We start from the raw sequence: 17,994 nt of genomic DNA on the forward strand, positions 1-17,994 counted from the left end.
TGCACCGCAAATACATATACCCCTTCCCCTTCCCTCTCCCTTCCCATCATTTATTTCGCTCTGCGCGCAACTCACCTCTATTTATAGTTCTAATATCGAGCGAAATGCCCCAGCGCCTCGACTCATGTCTATAGGAAACACCCGCCGCACCTCCTTTTTCATTGTTCTACTATGTAAGATGCTCGCAATGACACTCTCAACACGTGATGGACTTTGATTGAATGCACAAAAAATATTAAGCAAAATGTCCCGGCGCCGTGACTCACATTTGTGAATGAACTGCCGGACCGTCACTCTGGTCCTGTGTAACATTTAATGCCTCGTCTACCAAAAGAAGGGTGCAACACGAGTACTTTCCAAGAGGTCACCAATCCTAGTACTACTCTCGTTGAGTTCTGATGGGATATGGCGAGCTGCTGCTGGTATGATCGCACCCCTTCTAATTTGCACTGCAAACACATATACCACTTCTCCTTCCCTCTCCCTTCCCGTCATTTATTTCGCTGTGCGTGCAACTCATCTCTGCTTCTAGTTCTAATATCGAGCAAAATGTCCTGGCACCTCGACTCATGCCTATATGAACGGATCGCCCGCCACACCTCTTTTTTCATTGTTCTACTATTCAAGATGCTCGCAATGACACTCTCATCACGTGATGGACTTTAGATGAATGCACAAAAAGTATTAAGCAAAAGGCTCCGGCACCGTGACTCACATTTGCAAATGAACAGATGGACCGTCCTTCCAGTCCCGCATAACATTTAAGGCCCAGTCTGCAAAAAAAAGGGTGCAACACGAGTGCTCCCCAAGAGGTCACCCATCATAGAACTATTCTCGCCCAAGCACACTTAACTGCAGATTTCTGATGGATCCGGTGAACTATTGCTGGTATGATCGCACCCCTTCTAATTTATGCCGCAAAGATATATATCCCTTCTCCTTCCCTCTTCCTTCCCGTCATTTGTTTCGCTGTGCGCGCAACACACCACTACTTCTAGTTCTAATATCTAGCGAAATGCCCCGGTGCCTCGACTCATGTCTATATGAACGGAACACCTGCCGCACCTCCTTTTTTGTTGTTCTACTATGTAAGATGCTCGTAATAATAATCTTATCATGTGGTGGGCTATAATTGAATGCACGAATAATATTAAGCAAAATGCTCTGGCGCCATGACTCACGTTTGCGAATTAACCGGCGACTGTCGCTCTAGTCCCGCGTAACATTTAACGCCCCATCTGCAAAAGAAGGGTGCAACATGAGAACTTCCTAGGAGATCACCCATCCTAGTACTACTCTCGCCCAAGCACGATTAACTACGAAGTTCGATGGGATCCGATGCATTAGTGCTGGTATGATCGCACACCTTCCATTCCGCGCTGCAAATACATATACCACTACTCCATCCCTCTCCCCTCTCATCATTTATTTTGTTTAGCACGCACACCGCACCTCTGTTTCTAGTTCTAATATCAAGCGAAATGCCAAGGCATCTCGACTCATGCCCAGATGAACAGACCGCCCGCCACAACTCTATTTTTATTGTTCTACTATGTAAGATAATCGTAATGACATTCTTATGTCGTGATGGACTATAAATGAATGCATGAAAAATATTAAGCAAAATGTCCAAATGCCTCGACTGACACTAGCGGACTGTCGCTTTGGTCACGCATAACATTTAACACCCCGTCCATAAAAAGACAGGTGGAATACGAGGACTTCCCAAGAGGTCACCCATCCTAGTACTACTCTCGTCCAAGCACACTTAACTACGTAGTTTTGATGGAATAGTGCATTTGTGCTGGTATGATCACACTTTTTCCATTTTGCGCTGTAAATACATACACTCCTTCTCTTTTCCTCCTCCCTCCCATCATTTGTTTCCTTGTGCGTGCACACTGCACCTCTCTTTCTCGTTCTAATATCAACTAAAATGCCCCGGCGCCGTGACTCATATTTGCGAATAAACCAACGGACCATAGTTCCAGTCACGCGTACCGTCGAAGTACCCATCTACAAAAAAATGGGTTCAACACAAGGACTTCACAGGAGGTCACCTATCCTACTACTACTCTCGCCCAAGCACACTTAACTGAGGAGTTCTGATGGGATCCGGTGCATTAATGCTGGCATGATCGCACCTGTTTCAGGTCGCGCTGCAAATACATACACTCCTTCTCCTTTCCTCCCCCCTCCAGTCATTTGTTTTCTTGTGCGTGGACATTCCACCTCTCCTTCTCATTCTAATATCAAGTTAAATGCCCCGGTGCCGTGACTCACATTTGCGAATAAACCAGCGAACCATAGTTCCAGTCGCGCGTAACGTCGAAGGACCAATTTGCAAAAATACAGGTGCAACACGAGGACTTCCCAGGAGGTCACCCATCCTAGTACTACTCTCGCCCATGCACACTTAACTCTAGAGTTCTCATGAGATACGGTGCATTAGTGCAGTTATGATCACGTCTGTATCAGGTAGCGCTGCAAATATATATACTCCTTCTCCTTCTTCCCTACTTCCCGTCATTTGTTTCCTTGTGCGTGGACACTGCACATCTGCTTCTCGTTCTAATATCAAGTTAAATGCCCCGGCTCTGTGACTCACATTTGTGAATAAACTAGCAGACCATAGTTCCACTTGTGCGTAACATCGAATGACCCATCTGCATAAAAATGGGTGCAACATAAGGACTTCCCAGAAGGTCACCCATCTTAGTACTACTCTCACCCAAGCAAACTTAACTGCGAAATTCTGATGGGATCTGGTTCGTTAGTACTGGTATGATAGCTCCAGTTTCATTCTGCGCTGCAAATATATATACTCCTTCTCCTTCCCTCCCCCCTCCCATCATTTGTTTCCTTGTGCGTGCACAGTGTACCTCTCCTTCTCATTCTAATATCAACTAAAATGGCTCGGCATAGTGACTCACATTTGTGAATAAACCAGCGGACCATAGTTCCAGCTGCGCATAATGTCGAATGCCCATCTGAAAAAAATAGGTGCAACACAACGACTTCCTAGGAGGTCACCACTTCTAGTACTACACTCGCCCAAGCACATTTAACTGTGAAGTTGTGATGGGATCCAGTGAATTAGTGATGGTATAATTGCATCTATTTCATTCTTCGGTCCAAATATATACACTCCTTCTCCTTCCCTCCCCCCTTCTGTCATTTATTTCCTTGTGCGTGCACACTGCTCCTCTCTTTCTCGTTCTAATATCAATTAAAATGTCCCGGCGCCGTGACTCACATTTGCGAATAAACCAGTGGACCATAGTTCCAATCGCGCGTAACGTCGAAGGACCCATCAGCAAAAAAATGGGTGCAACACGAGGACTTCCCAGGAGGTCACCCATCCTAGTACTACTCTCGCTCAAGCAAACTTAACTTCGGAGTTCTGATGGGATCTGGTGCATTAGTGCTGGTAAGATCGCACATGTTTCATTCCGAGCTGCAAATACATACACTCCTTCTCCTTACCTCTCCCCTCCCGTCATTTGTTTCCTTGTGCGTGCACACTGCATCTCTCCTTCTCGTTCTAATATCAGGTAAAATGCCCAGACATCGTGACTCACATTCACGAATAAACTAGCGGATCATAGTTCCAGTCACGCGTGACGTTGAACGAGCCATCTGCAAAAAAATTGGTGCAACAAGAGGACTTTCCAGGAAATCACCCATCCTAGTACTACTCTCGCCCAAGCACACTTAACTACAGAGTTCTGATGGGATCTGGTGCATTAGTGCTGGTATGATCGCAACTGTTTTATTCTGCGCTGCAAATACATACACTCCTTCTCCTTCCCTCCCCCCTCCTGTCATTTGTTTCCTTATGCGTGCACACTGCACCTTTGCTTTTTGTTTAATATCAAGTAAAATTCTCCAGCACCGTGACTCATTTTTGCGAATGAACCAGCGGATAATAGTTTAGTTGTGCGTGACGTCGAATGACCCATCTGCAAAAAAATAGGTGCAACATGAGGACTTCCTAGGAGGTCACCCATCCTAGTACTACTCTCGCCCAAGCAAACTTAATTGCGGAGTTCTGATGGGATCCGGTGCATTATTGCTAGTATGATCACACCTGTTTCATTCTGCAATGCAAATATATACACTCCTTCTCCTTCCCTCCCCCCTCCCGTCATTTGTTTCCTTGTGCGTGCACACTGCACCTCTCCTTCTCGTTCTAATATCAAATAAAATTCCTCGGTGCCGTGATTCACATTTGCGAATAAACCAGCGGATCATAGTTTAAGTCGCAGGTAACGTCGAACGGCCCATCTGCAAAAAAATGGGTTCAACACGAGGACTTCCCAAGTGGTCACCACTCTTAGTACTACACTCGCTAAAGCATATTTAACTACAGAGTTCTGATGGGATCCGATGAATAAGTGATGGTATAATGGCACCTGTTTCATTCTGCGCTGCAAATATATATACTCCTTCTCCTTCCCTCCCCTCTCCCGTCATTTGTTTCCTTGTGCGTGCACATTGCACCTCTCTTTTTCGTTCTAATATAAATTAAAATGCCCCGGTGCAGTGACTAACATTTGCGTATAAACTAGCGGACCATAGTTCCATTCGCGGTAATGTCGAACGAGCCATCTGAAAAAAAATGGGTGAAACACGAGAACTTCCCCCAAGGTCACTCATCCGAGTACTACTGTCTCCCAAGCACACATAACTGTGGAGTTCTTATGGGATCTGGTGCATTAGTGTTGGCATGATCGCACTTATTTCATTTTGCGCAGCAAATAAATACACTCATTCTCCTTCCCTCCCCACTCCCGTCATTAGTTTCCTTGTGCGTGCACACTGCACCTCTGCTTATCATTCTAATATCAAGTAAAATGCCTCAGTGCCGTGAGTCACATTTGTGAAAAAATAAGCGGACCATAGTTCAATTTGTGCGTAACGTCGAACGACCCATCTGTAAAAAAATGGGTGCAACACGAAGACTTCCCAAGAGGTCACCCATCCTAGTACTACTCTCGCCCAAGCACACTTAAGTACAGAGTTCTGATGGGATCGGGTGCATTAGTGCTGGTATGATCGCACCTGTTTACTTCCGTGCTGCAAATACATACACTCCTTTTTCTTCTCTCCCACCTCCAGTAATTTGTTTCCTTGTGCGTGCACACTGCACCTCTTCTTCTCGTTCTAATATATCAATTAAAATGCCTCGGTGTCGTGACTCACATTTGCGAATAAACCAGCGGACCATAGTTCAAATTGCGTGAAACGTCGAACAACCCATCTTCGAGAAAATGGGTGAAACATGAAGACTTCCAAGGAGGCCCCCCATCCTAGTACTACTCTCACCCAAGCACACTTAACTACGGAGTTCTGATGGGATCCGATGCACAAGTGATGGTATGATCGCACCTTGCTTCCGCACTACAAATACATACACTCCTTCTACTTCCCTCCCGCCTCCGGTCATTTATTTTCTTGTGCGTGCACACTGCATTTCTCCTTCTAGTCTAATATCAATTAAAATGCCACGGTGCCGTGACTCACATTTGCGAATAAACCAGCGGACCATAATTCTAGTTGCGCGTAACGTCAAACGATCCATCTGAAAAAAAATGGGTGCAACACAATGACATCCATGGAGGTCACCAATCTTAGTACTACTCTCACCCAAGCACACTTAACTGTGGAGTTCTGATAGGATCTAGGGTATGATTGCACCCGTTTCATTTCGCGCTGCAAATACATACGCTCCTTCTCCTTCCCTCCCCCTTCCGTCATTTGTTTCCTTGTGCGTGCACACTTCACCTCTCCTTCTCATTCTAATATCAAGTAAATGCCTCGGCCCCGTGACTCACATTTGCAAATAAACCAGCAAATAATAGTTCTAGTCGCGTGTAACATCGAACGATCAATTTGAAAAAAATTGGGTGCAACACGAGGACTTCCCAAGAGGTCACACATCCTAGTACTACTCTCGTCCAAGCTCACTTAACTGCTGAGTTCTGATGGGATCCGGTGCATTAGTGCTTGTATGATCACACCTGTTTACTTCTGCGCTGCAAATACATACACTCCTTCTCCTTCCCTCCCCCCTCTCGTTATTTGATTCCTTGTGCGTGCACACTGCACCTCTCCTTCTCGTTTTAATATCAATTAAAATGCCCCATCGCCGTGACTAACATTTGCGTATAAATCGATGGATCATAGTTCCAGTCACGCGTAACGTCGAACGACCTATCTCCAAAAAAATGAGTTCAACACAAAACTTCCCAGAAGGTCACCCATCCTGGTACTACTCTCGCCCAAGCACACTTAACTGCAGAGTTCTGATTGGATCCAGTGCATTAGTGCTGGTATGATCGAACCATTTTTACTTTTGCGCTGCAAATACATACACTCCTTCTCCTTCCCTCCCCCCTCCTGTCATTTGTTTCCTTGTGCGTGCACACTGCACTTCTCCTTCTCGTTCTAATATCAATTAAAATGTCCCGGCACCGTGACTCACATTTGTGTATAAACCAGCGGATCATAGCTCCAGTCGCGTATAACGTCGAACGACCCATTTGAAAAAAAAAGGGTGCAACACGAGGACTTCCCAGGAGGTCACCATTAAAGTACTACTCTCGCCCAAGCACACTTAACTGCAGAGTTCTGATGGGATCTGGTGCATTTGTGCTCGTATGATTGCACCTGTTTCATTCCGCGCTGCAAATACATACACTCCTTCTCCTTCCCTCCCCCCTCCCATCATTTGTTTCCTTGTGCGTGCACACTGCACCTCTCCTTCTCGTTCTAATATCAAGTAAAATACCCCGGCACCGTGACTCACATTTGTCAATAAACCAGCGGACAATAGTTCTAGTGGCGCGTAACGTCGAATGATCCATATGAAAAAAATAGTTGCAACACGAGAACTTCCCCGGAGGTCACCACTGCTTCTCGTTTTTTGTTGTTCTACTATATAATATGCTTGCAGACACTCTTATCACGTGGTGGGCTTTAATTAAATGCGCAAAAAATATTAAACAAAATGCCCCGGTGCCGTTACTCATGTTTAGGAATGAACTGGTGGACCGTCGCCTAATATCGAGTGAAATGTCCCGACGCCTCGACTCATGTCTATATGAACAGAACACCCACCGCACCTACTTTTTTGTTGTTCTACTATGTAAGATGCTCGTAATAATAATCTTATCACGTGGTGGGCTATAATTGAATGCACGTATAATATTAAAAAAAATGCTCCGGCGCCGTGACTCACGTTTGCGAATTAACCGGCGACTGTTGCTCTAGTCCCGCATAACATTTAACACCCCATCTGCAAAAAGAAGGGTGCAACATGAGAACTTCCTAGGAGATCACCCATCCTAGTACTACTCTCGCCCAAGCACAATTAACTACGAAGTTCGATGGGATCCGATGCATTAGTGCTGGTATTATCGCACCCCTTCCATTCCGCGCTACAAATACATATACCCCTTCTCCTTCCCTCTCCCCTCTCATCATTTATTTTGTTGTGCGCGCACACCACACCTACGTTTCTAGTTCCAATATCAAGCGAAATGCCAAGGAATCTCGACTCATGCCCAGATGAACAGACCGCCCGCCACAACTCTATTTTCATTGTTCTACTATATAAGATAATTGTAATGACATTTTTATCTCGTGATGGACTATAAATGAATGCATGAAAAATATTAAGCAAAATTTCCCAATACTGTGACTCACACTGGTGGACTGTTGCTCCGGTCACGCGTAACATTTAACGCCCCATCCCTAAAAAGACGGGTGGAAAAAGAGGACTTCGCAAGAGGTCACCAATCCTAATACTGCTTTCACCAGAGCACGCTTAACTCTGGAGTTCGACAGGATCCGATGCATTAGTGTTGGTATGATCGCTCCCCTTCCATTTCGTGCTGCAAATACATATACCCCTTCTCCTTCCCTCCCCTCTCCCATCATTTGTTTCGCTGTGCATGCACACTACACCTCTGTTTCTAGTTCTAATATCAAGGGAAATGTCTGGGCACCTCAACTCACGCCTAAATAATCGGACCGCCTGTCGTACCTCATTTTTCATTGTTCTACTGTGTAGGATGCTCGTAATGACACTCTTATCATGTGGTGGACTATAAATGAATGCACGAAAAATATTAAGAAAAATATTCTGGTGCCACGACTCATGCCGGCAGACTATGGCTCCTATTGCGCATAACGTTTAACACCCCATCCGTAAAAAGACGGGCGCGACACGAGGACTTCCTAAAAGATCACCAATCCTAGTACTACTCTAGCTAAAGCCCGCTCAACTACGGAGTTCGATGGGATCTGGTGCATTAGTGCTAGTATGATCACACCTCTTCTATTTTGCGCTACAAATACATATACCCCTTCTCCCTCCCTCCCCCCTGTTATTAATTTTGCTATGCACGAACACCGTACCTCTGCCTATAGTTCTAATATAGAGCAAAATGCTCCGGTGCCTTGACTCACGCCCAGATTAATGGACTACCCCCTGCACCTCGTTTTTCGTTATTTTACTATGTAAGATACTCATAATGACACTCTTATCACGTGGTGAACTATAAATGAATGCACGAAAAATATTAAGAAAAATGTCTTGGCATTGTGACTCACTCCGAGGGACAATTGCTTTGATCGCACATAATGTTTAATGTCCTGTCAGCGAAAAAACGAGTGGAACATGAGAACTTTCCAGGAGGTCACCCATCCTAGTACTACTTCCGCCCAAGCACACTTAACTACCAAATTCGATGGGATCCAGTGCATTAGTGCAGGTATGATCACACCCCTTCCATTCTATGCTGCAAATACATATAGCCCTTCTCCTTCCCTCCCCCTCCCATCATTTATTTTATTGTGCGCACATACAACACCTCTGTTTCTAGTTCTAATATCAAGCGAAATACCCAGGCACCTCGACTCGTGCCCAGATGAATGGATTGCCTGCCGTACCTCATTTTTCATTGTTATACTATGTAAAATACTCGTAATGACACTTTTATCACGTGGTGGACTATAAATGAATGTACGAAAAATATTAAGCAAAATTTTTAGGCCCCACGACTCACATTGGCAGATTGTGGCTCCAATCGCACTTAATGTTTAACACTCTGTCTATAAAAAGATGGGTTCAACACGAGGACTTTCCAGGAGGTAACCCATCCTAGAACTAATCTGGCCCAAGCACGCTTGACTACTGAGTTTTGATGGGATCCTGTGCATTAGTGTTTCTATGATCGCAACTGTCCCATTCCCCACTGCAAATACATATAGCCTTTCTCCTTCCTTCCCCCCTCCCATAATTTATTTCGTTGTGCGGGCATACCGCATCTTTGCTTCTAGTTCTAATATAGAGCGAAATACCATGTCGCTTTGACTCACGCCCAGAAAAACGAAGGCCCGCTGTGCCTCTGTTTTTGTTGTTCTACTATGTAAGACTCTTGTAATTAGACTCTTATCACGTGGTGGACTACAAATAAATGCACATAAAATATTAAGCAAAATGTTTCAACATCACCACTCATGCCGGCGGACTGTGGCTCCGATTGCGCGTAACGTTTGACGCCCAGTCTGCAAGAAGACGGGTGCAATAAGAGAACTTTCCAGGAGGTCACCCATCCTAGTACTACTCTCACCCAAGCACGCTTAATTACGGAGTTCGATGGGATCTGGTGTATTAATGCTAGTATGATTGCACCACTTCCATTCCGCGCTGCAATACATATACCCCTTCTCCTTCCCTCCCCCCACTTATCATTTTTTTAGCTGTGCGCGCACACTGCACCTCTGTTTATAATTCTAATATCAAGCGAAATGCCCCGACACCTCGACTCATGCCAGAAGAAAGGACCGCCCACCGTACCTCATTTTTCTTTATTTTACTATGTAAGATGCTCGTAATGACACTCTTATCACGTGGTAGACTATAAAAGAATGCATGAAAAAATAGTAAGTAAAATTTTCTGGCGATGCGATCCACACCAGCGGATTGTGGCTCTGATCACATGTATCGTTTTATGCCCCATTTGCAAAAAGACTGTTCAACACGATGACTTCTCAAGAGGTTACCGATCCTAGTACTACTCTCACCCAAGCATGCTTAAGTGCATAATTCGATGGGATTCGGTGCATTAGTGCTGGTATGATTGCACCTCTTCCATTCCACATTGCAAATACATATACCCCTTCTTCTTTCCTCCCCTCTCCCGTCATTTTTTTCACTGTGCACGCACACTGCATCTCTGTTTCTAGTTCTAATATCAAGAAAAATACCCCAGCGCCGCGACTTATGCCCAGATTAAAGTACCACCTGCCACATCTTTTTTTTTTGTTGTTCTATTATGTAAGATGCTCGTAATGACTCTCTTATCACATGGTGGACTATAAATGAGTGCACAAAAAAAAGTAAGCAAAATGCTGGGGCGCGGCGACTCACGCCTACAAATGAACCAGCGGACTATGGCTTTGGTCGCGCTTAACGTTTGATGCCCTGTCCACAAAAAGACGGGTGCAACACAAGCACTTCCCAGGGGGTCACTCATCCTAGTACTACTCTTGACCAAACACGCTTAACTGCAGATTATGATGGGATACGATGCATTAGTGCTAGTATGATCCCACTCGTCTTATTCCTCACTTTAAATACATATACCCCTTCTCTTTCCCTCCCCCCTCCCATCATTTGTTTCGCTCTGTGTGGACACCGCAGCTCTACTTCTTGTTGTAATATCAAGAAAAAGGCCCCATTTTCTCGACTCACACCCAGATAAATGGACCAACACCGCACCTCTATTTTGCTTATTCTATTATTTACGATGCTCGTAATGACATTCTTATCACGTAGTGAACTATAAATGGATGCACGAAAAATATTAAGAAAAAGACAGGTGCAACACGAGGACCTCCAAGGAGGTCACCTATCCTAGTACTACACTCGCCCAAGCACACTTAATTGTGGAGTTCTAATGGGATATGGTGCATTAGTGTTGGTATGATCGCACCTGTTTCATTTCGCGCTGCAAATACATACACTCCTTCTCCTTCCCTTCCCCTCCCGTCATTTTTTTCCTTGTACGTGCACACTGCACCTCTCTTTCTCGTTCTAATATCATGTAAAATGCCCTGGTACCGTGACTCAGATTTGTGAATAAACCAGCGGACCATAGTTCTAGTCGCGCGTAACATCGAATGACCTATCTGCAAAAAAATGGGTGCAACACGAGTACTTCCCAAGAGGTAACCCATCCTAACACTACTCTCGCCCAAGCACACTTAACTGCGGAGTTCTGATGGGATCCGGTGTATTAGTGCTGGTATGATCGCACCTGTTTCATTCCGCGCTGCAAATACATACGCTCCTTCTCCTACCCTCTCCCCTCCCGTTGTTTCTTTACTTGTGCGTGCACACTGCACCTCTCCTTCTCGTTCTAATATCAAGTAACATTCTCCGACACCGTGACTCATATTTGCAGATAAACCAGCGCAACATAGTTCCAGTCGCGCATAACGTCGAACTCCCCATCTGAAAAAAACTGGTGCAACACGAGGACTTCCCAGGAGGTCACCATTCCTAGTACTACACTCGCCCAAGCACATTTAACTGCGGAGTTCTGATCGGATCCGGTGAATTAATCATGGTATGATGGCACCTGTTTCATTCTACGCTGCAAATACATACACTCATTCGCCTTCCCTCCCCCCTCCCGTCATTTGTTTCCTTGTGCGTGCACACTGCACCTCTCCATCTCATTCTAATATCAAGTGAAATACCCTGGCACCGAGACTCACATTTGCGAATAAACCAGCGAACCATTGTTCCATTCGCGCGTAACGTCGAACAACCCATTTGCAAAAAAATAACTGCAACACAAAGACTTCCCAGGAGGTCACCCATCCTAGTCTTACTCTCGCCCAATAACACTTGACTGTGGAGTTCTGACGGGATCCGGTACATTAGTGCTGGCATGATCGCACATCTTTCATTTTGCGTTGTAAATACATACACTCTTTCTCCTTCCCTCATCCCTTCCGTCATTTGTTTCCTTGTGCGCGCACACTGCACCTCTCCTTCTCGTTCTAATATTAAGTAAAATGCCCCGGCACCGTGACTCACATTTATGAATAAACCAGCGGACCATAGTTCAAGTCGTGCGTAACGTCGAACGACCCATCTGTAAAAAAAATAGGTGCACCAAGAGGACTTCTCAAGAGGTCACCCATCCTAGTATTACTCTCGACCAAGCACCCTTAACTGCGGAGTTCTGATGAGATCCGGTGAATTAGTGATAGTATAATGGCATCTGTTTCATTTTGTATTGTAAATACATACACTCCTTTTCCTTCCCTCCCCCATCCCATCATTTATTTCCTTGTGCGTCCACACTACACCTCTCCTTCTCGTTCTAATATCAAGTAAAATGCCCTGATGCCATGATTCACTTTTGTGAATAAACCAGCGGACCATAGTTCTAGTCGCGCGTAACGTCGAACGACCCATTTGCAAAATAATGGGTGCAACACGAGTACTTCCCAAGAGGTCACCCATCCAAGTATAACTCTCGCACAAGCACACTTAACTGCAGAGTTCTGATGAGATCCGATGAATTAGTGATAGTATAATGGCATCTGTTTCATTTTGCACTGTAAATACATACACTCCTTTTCCTTCCCTCCCCCATCCCATCATTTGTTTCCTTGTGCGTGTACACTACACCTCTCATTCTCTTTCTAATATCAAGTAAAATGCCCTGGCGCCATGACTCACATTTGTGAATAAACCAGCGGACCATAGTTCTAGTCGCGCGTAACATCGAACGACCCATCTGCAAAAAAATTGGTGCAAAATGAGGACTTCCTAGGAGGCCACCCATCCTATTACTACTCTCGCCCAAGCACACTTAATTGTAGAGTTCTGATGGGATCCGGTGCATTAGTGCTGTCATGATCGCACCTGTTTCATTCTATGCTACAAATACATACACTCCTTCTCCTCTCCTCCCCAATCCCGTCATTAGTTTCCTTGTGTGTGCACACTGCTCCTCTCCTTCTCCTTCTAATATTAAGAAAAATGCCTCGACGTTGTGACTGACATACGTGAATAAACCAGCGAACAATAGTTCCAGTCGCGCGTAACGTCGAACAACCCATCTGCAAAAAAATTGGTGCAACATGAGTACTTCCTAGGAGGTCACCCATCCGAGTACTACTATCGCCGAAGCATACTTAACTGCAGAGTTCTAATTGGATCTGGTGCATTAGTGCTGGTATGATCACGCCTGTTTCATTCCTCACTGCAAATACATACACTGGTTCTCCTTCCTTCTCCCCTCTCGTCATTTGTTTCCTTGTGCGTGCACACTGCACCTCTGCTTCTCGTTATAATATCAAGTAAAATGCCTCAGCGCCGTGACTCACATTTGTGAATAAACCAGTCGACCGTAGTTCCAGTCGCGCGTAACGTCGAACGACCCATCTGCAAAAAATGGGTGCAACACGAGGACTTCCCAGGAGGTCACCCATCTTAGTACTACTCTCACCCAAGAACACTTAACTGCGGAGTTCTGTTGGGATCCAGTGCATTAGTGCTGGTATGATCACACCAATTTCATTCCGCACTGCAAATACATACACTCCTTCTCCTTCCCTCCCCTTTCCGTCATTTGTTTCCTTGTGCGTGCACACTGCATCTCTCCTTCTCGTTCTAATATCAAGTAAAATATCCTGGCACCCTGACTCAAATTTATGAATAAACCAGCAGACCATAGTTCTAGTCAGGCGTAACGCGAACGACACATTTGAAAAAAAATGGATGCAACACGAGGACTTCCCAAGAGGTCACCCATCCTAGGACTACTCCCGCCCAAGCATACTTAACTGCGGAGTTCAGATGGGATCCGGTGCATTAGTGCTGGTATGATCGCACCTGTTTCATTCCGCGCTGCAAATATATACACTCTTTCTCCTTTCCTCCCCGCTCCCGTCATTTGTTTCCTTGTGCGTGCACACTGTACATCTCATTCTCATTCAAATATCAAGTAAAATACCCCAGTGCCTTAACTCACATTTACGAATAAAACAGCAGAACCTAGTTCCAGTCGCACATAATGTCGAATTCTCTATCTGAAAAAAATAGGTGCAACACGAGGACTTCCTAGGAGGACACCACTCCTAGTACTACACTCGCCCAAGCACATTTAACAGAGGAGTTCTGATGGGATCCAGTGAATCAGTGATGGTATAATGGCACATGTTTCATTATGCCCTGCGAATACATACACTCCTTCTCCTTCCCTCCCCCCTCCCGCCATTGGTTTCCTTGTGCGTGCATACTGCACCTCTCCTTCTCCTTCTAATATCAAGTAAAATGGCTCGGTGCCGTGACTCAAATTTGCGAATAGATAAGCTGACCATATTTACAGTCACGTGTAACGTCAAACGACCCATCTGTAAAAAAATGGGTGCAACACGAGTGCTTCCGAGGAGGTCACCAATCTTAGTACTACTCTCGCCCAAGCAAACTTAAATGCAGAGTTCTGATGGGATCCGGTGCATTAGTACTAGTATGATTGTATATGTTTCATTCTGCACTTCAAATACATACACTCCTTCTGATTCCCTTCCCCCCTTCCGTCATTTGTTTCCTTGTGCTTGCACACTGCACTTCTCATTCTCGTTCTAATATCAAGTAAAATGTCTCAGCCCTGTTACTCATATTTGCGAATAAACTAGCAGACCATAGTTCCAGTTGCACGTAACGTCGAATGACCCATATGCAAAAAAATGGGTGCAACACGAGTACTTCTCAAGAGGTCACCAATCCTAATATTACTCTCGCCCAAACACATTTAACTGCAGAGTTCTGATGGGATACGGTGAATTTGTACTGGCATGATTGGACCTGTTTCATTCCTCGCTGCAAATACATACACTCCTTCTCCTTCCCTCCCCCCTTCCATCATTTGTTTCCTTGTGTGTTCACACTGCACCTCTCCTTCTTGTTCTAATATCAATTAAAATGCCCCTGTGCCTTGACTCACATTTGCGTATAAACTAGCAGACCATAGTTCCAGTCGCGCGTAACGTAGAACGACCCATCTGAAAAAAAATTAGTGCAGCACGAGGACTTCCTTGGAGGTCACCCATCTGATTACTACTCTCACCTAAGCACACTTGATTGCAGAGTTTTGATGGGATCCAGTGCATTAGTGCTGGTATAATCGCACCTGTTTCATTTCGCGCTGCAAATACATACACTCCTTCTCCTTTCTTCCCCCTCCTGTCATTTGTTTCCTTGTGCGTGCGCACTGCACCTCTCGTTCTCGTTCTAATATCCAGTAAAATGCTACGGCGCCGTGACTCACATTTGCGGATAAACAAGTAGACCATAATTCAAGTCGCGCGTAATGTCGAAAGAATCATATGCAAAAAAATGGGTGCAACACGAGTACTTCCCAAGAGGTCACCCATCCTACTACTACTCTAGTCCAAGCACACATATTGCGGAGTTCTGATGGGATCCAGTGTATTAGTGCTGGTATGATCGCACTTGTTCCATTCCGCCCTGCAAATACATACACTTCTTCTCCTTCCCTCCCCCCTCCCGTCATTTGTTTCCTTGTACGTGCACACTGCACCTCTCCTTCTCGTTCTGATATCAAGTAAAATGCCCTGGTGCCATGACTCATATTTGCGAATAAACCAGCGAACATTAGTTCCAGTCGCGCGTAACGTCGAACGACCCGTCTGCAAAAAAATTGGTGCAACACGAGCACTTCGGATGAGGTCACTTATCCTAGTTCTACTCTTGCCCAAGTAAACTTAACTGTGTTTTTCTAAGGGGATCCCGTGCATTAGTGCTGGTATGATCGCACTGGTTTCATTCCGTGCTACAAATACATACACTCCTTTTCCTTCCCTCCCCCCTCCCGTCATTTCTTTCCTTGTGCGTGCATACTGCACCTCTCATTCTCGTTCTAATATCAAGTATAATTTTTTGGCGCCGTGACTCACATTTGCGAATAAACCAGTGGACAATAGTTCTAGTCGTGCGTAATGTCAAACGACCCATCTCGACTCATGCCCATATGAACGGATCACCTGCCGCCTCTCGTTTTTTGTTGTTCTACTATTTAAGATGCTCACAATTACACTCTCATCACGTGATGCGCTTTAATTGAATGCTGAAAAAATATTAAGAAAAATTTTCCAGTGCCGTGACTCACATTTACAAATGAACCGGCGGACCATCGCTCCGGTCCAGTTGAATGTATAACGCCCCGTCTGCAAAAAGAAGGTTGCAACACGAGAACTTCTCAGGAGATCACCCATCCAGTACTACTCTCGCCCAAGCACGCTTAACTATGGAGTTGAGATGGGATCTGGTGAACTAGTGCTAGTATGATCGCACCCGTTCTAGTTTGCGCCACAAGTAATATAACTCTTCTCCTTCCCTTTCCTCTTCCATCATTTGTTTCGCTGTGCGCGCACCTCACCTCTGCATCTAATTTTAATATCAAGCAAAATACCCCGGCACCTCGACCTGTGCCCATATGAACGGATAGCGCCGCATCTCGTTTTTGTTGTTCTACTATATAATATGCTCACAAGCACTCTTATCACGTGATAGGATTTAATTGAATGCACGAAAAATATTAAACAAAATGCCCCGGCGGCATGACTCACGTTTGCGAATGAACCAGTGAACAGTCGCTCCGATCCCGCGTAACGTTTAACGCCCAGTCTGTAAAAAGAAGGATGCAACATGAGAGCCGAGAGCTTCTCAAGAGGTAATCCATCCTAGTACTACTCTCGCCCAAGCATGCATAACTGCAGAGTTCTGATGGGATCCGATGAACTTGTGCTGGTATGATCGCACCCTTTCTTGTTTGCGCTGCAAATACATATGCCCCTTCTCCTTCCCTCTCCCCTCCTGTCATTTGATTCGCTGTGCGCGCACCTCACCTCTTTTTCTAGTTCTAATATTAAACGAAATGCTCCGGCACCTCGACTCATGCCCATATGAATGGATCGCCCACCGCACCTCGTTTTTTGTTGTTATATTATGTAAGGTGCTCGCAATGACACTCTTATCACATGATTTGTTTTAACTGAATGTGCAAAAAATATTAAGCAAATTGCCCCGGCGGACCGTCGCTCCGGTCCCACATAACATTTAACGCCCCCTCTATAGAAAGAAGGGTGCAACACGAGAACTTCCCAGAAGGTCACACATCCTAGTACTACTCTTGCCCAAGAACACTTGATTGCGAAGTTCTGATGGGATCCTGTGAACTAGTGCTGGTATGATCGCAATTGTTTTGGTTTGCACCGCAAACCAATATACCCCTTCCCCTTCCCTCTCCCTTCCCATCATTTATTTCTATGCGCGCGCAACTCACCTCTGCTTCTAGTTCTTATATAGAGCGAAATACCCCGGCGCCTCGACTCATGTCTATATGAAACCCTGCCATACCTCCTTTTTCATTGTTCTACTATGTAAGATGCTCTCAACACGTGATGGGCTTTCATTGAATGCACAAAAAATATTAAGCAAAATGTCCCGACGCCATTACTCACGTTTGTGAATGAACCGCTAGACCATCGCTCTGGTCCCGCATAACATTTAATGCCCTATCTACAAAAAGAAGGGTACAACACGAGTACTTCCCAAGAGGTCACCCATCCTAGTACTACTCTCACCCAAGCACGCTTGACTTCGGAGTTCTGATGGGATCCGGTGAACTAGTGCTGGTATGATCGCACTCCTTCTAATTTGCGCCGCAAAGACATATACCACTTCTCCTTCCCTCTCCCTTTCCGTCATTTATTTCGCTGTGCGCGTAACTCACCTCTGCTTCTAGTTCTAATATCGAGCGAAATGCCCTGGCACCTCGACTCATGCCCATATGAATGGATCGCCCGTCGTACCTCATTTTTCGTTGTTTTACTATTCAAGATGCTCACAATGACACTCTCATTACGTGATGGGAT

The 17,994-nt window shown here is 45.2% G+C and overlaps 19 pseudogenes; all 19 read right to left on the reverse strand.

The window, feature by feature from the left end:
* Nucleotides 1-784: 784 nt before the first annotated feature.
* LOC148254254 (5S ribosomal RNA) lies at nt 785-902 on the reverse strand (annotated as a pseudogene).
* Nucleotides 903-1,248: 346 nt separating this feature from the next.
* On the reverse strand, nt 1,249-1,366 carry LOC148254255 (5S ribosomal RNA; annotated as a pseudogene).
* A 338-nt stretch (nt 1,367-1,704) lies between these two features.
* Nucleotides 1,705-1,821, reverse strand: LOC148254256 (5S ribosomal RNA; annotated as a pseudogene).
* Nucleotides 1,822-2,027: 206 nt separating this feature from the next.
* LOC148254257 (5S ribosomal RNA) lies at nt 2,028-2,146 on the reverse strand (annotated as a pseudogene).
* A 1,179-nt stretch (nt 2,147-3,325) lies between these two features.
* LOC148254258 (5S ribosomal RNA) lies at nt 3,326-3,444 on the reverse strand (annotated as a pseudogene).
* Nucleotides 3,445-3,650: 206 nt separating this feature from the next.
* LOC148254259 (5S ribosomal RNA) lies at nt 3,651-3,769 on the reverse strand (annotated as a pseudogene).
* A 204-nt stretch (nt 3,770-3,973) lies between these two features.
* LOC148254260 (5S ribosomal RNA) lies at nt 3,974-4,092 on the reverse strand (annotated as a pseudogene).
* An 855-nt stretch (nt 4,093-4,947) lies between these two features.
* LOC148254261 (5S ribosomal RNA) lies at nt 4,948-5,066 on the reverse strand (annotated as a pseudogene).
* Nucleotides 5,067-5,274: 208 nt separating this feature from the next.
* Nucleotides 5,275-5,393, reverse strand: LOC148254262 (5S ribosomal RNA; annotated as a pseudogene).
* A 513-nt stretch (nt 5,394-5,906) lies between these two features.
* On the reverse strand, nt 5,907-6,025 carry LOC148254263 (5S ribosomal RNA; annotated as a pseudogene).
* A 206-nt stretch (nt 6,026-6,231) lies between these two features.
* Nucleotides 6,232-6,349, reverse strand: LOC148254264 (5S ribosomal RNA; annotated as a pseudogene).
* A 207-nt stretch (nt 6,350-6,556) lies between these two features.
* Nucleotides 6,557-6,674, reverse strand: LOC148254265 (5S ribosomal RNA; annotated as a pseudogene).
* Nucleotides 6,675-7,311: 637 nt separating this feature from the next.
* LOC148254266 (5S ribosomal RNA) lies at nt 7,312-7,429 on the reverse strand (annotated as a pseudogene).
* Nucleotides 7,430-9,587: 2,158 nt separating this feature from the next.
* Nucleotides 9,588-9,705, reverse strand: LOC148254267 (5S ribosomal RNA; annotated as a pseudogene).
* A 1,508-nt stretch (nt 9,706-11,213) lies between these two features.
* On the reverse strand, nt 11,214-11,332 carry LOC148254268 (5S ribosomal RNA; annotated as a pseudogene).
* Nucleotides 11,333-13,487: 2,155 nt separating this feature from the next.
* LOC148254269 (5S ribosomal RNA) lies at nt 13,488-13,606 on the reverse strand (annotated as a pseudogene).
* A 204-nt stretch (nt 13,607-13,810) lies between these two features.
* On the reverse strand, nt 13,811-13,929 carry LOC148254270 (5S ribosomal RNA; annotated as a pseudogene).
* Nucleotides 13,930-16,295: 2,366 nt separating this feature from the next.
* On the reverse strand, nt 16,296-16,413 carry LOC148254271 (5S ribosomal RNA; annotated as a pseudogene).
* A 1,236-nt stretch (nt 16,414-17,649) lies between these two features.
* On the reverse strand, nt 17,650-17,768 carry LOC148254272 (5S ribosomal RNA; annotated as a pseudogene).
* Between the last annotated feature and the right edge of the window lie 226 nt (nt 17,769-17,994).

The sequence above is a fragment of the Carica papaya genome, chromosome 5, assembly GCF_054855325.1.
Source record: "Carica papaya isolate Zhongbai chromosome 5, ASM5485532v1, whole genome shotgun sequence".
Classification (NCBI taxonomy): Eukaryota; Viridiplantae; Streptophyta; class Magnoliopsida; order Brassicales; family Caricaceae; genus Carica; species Carica papaya.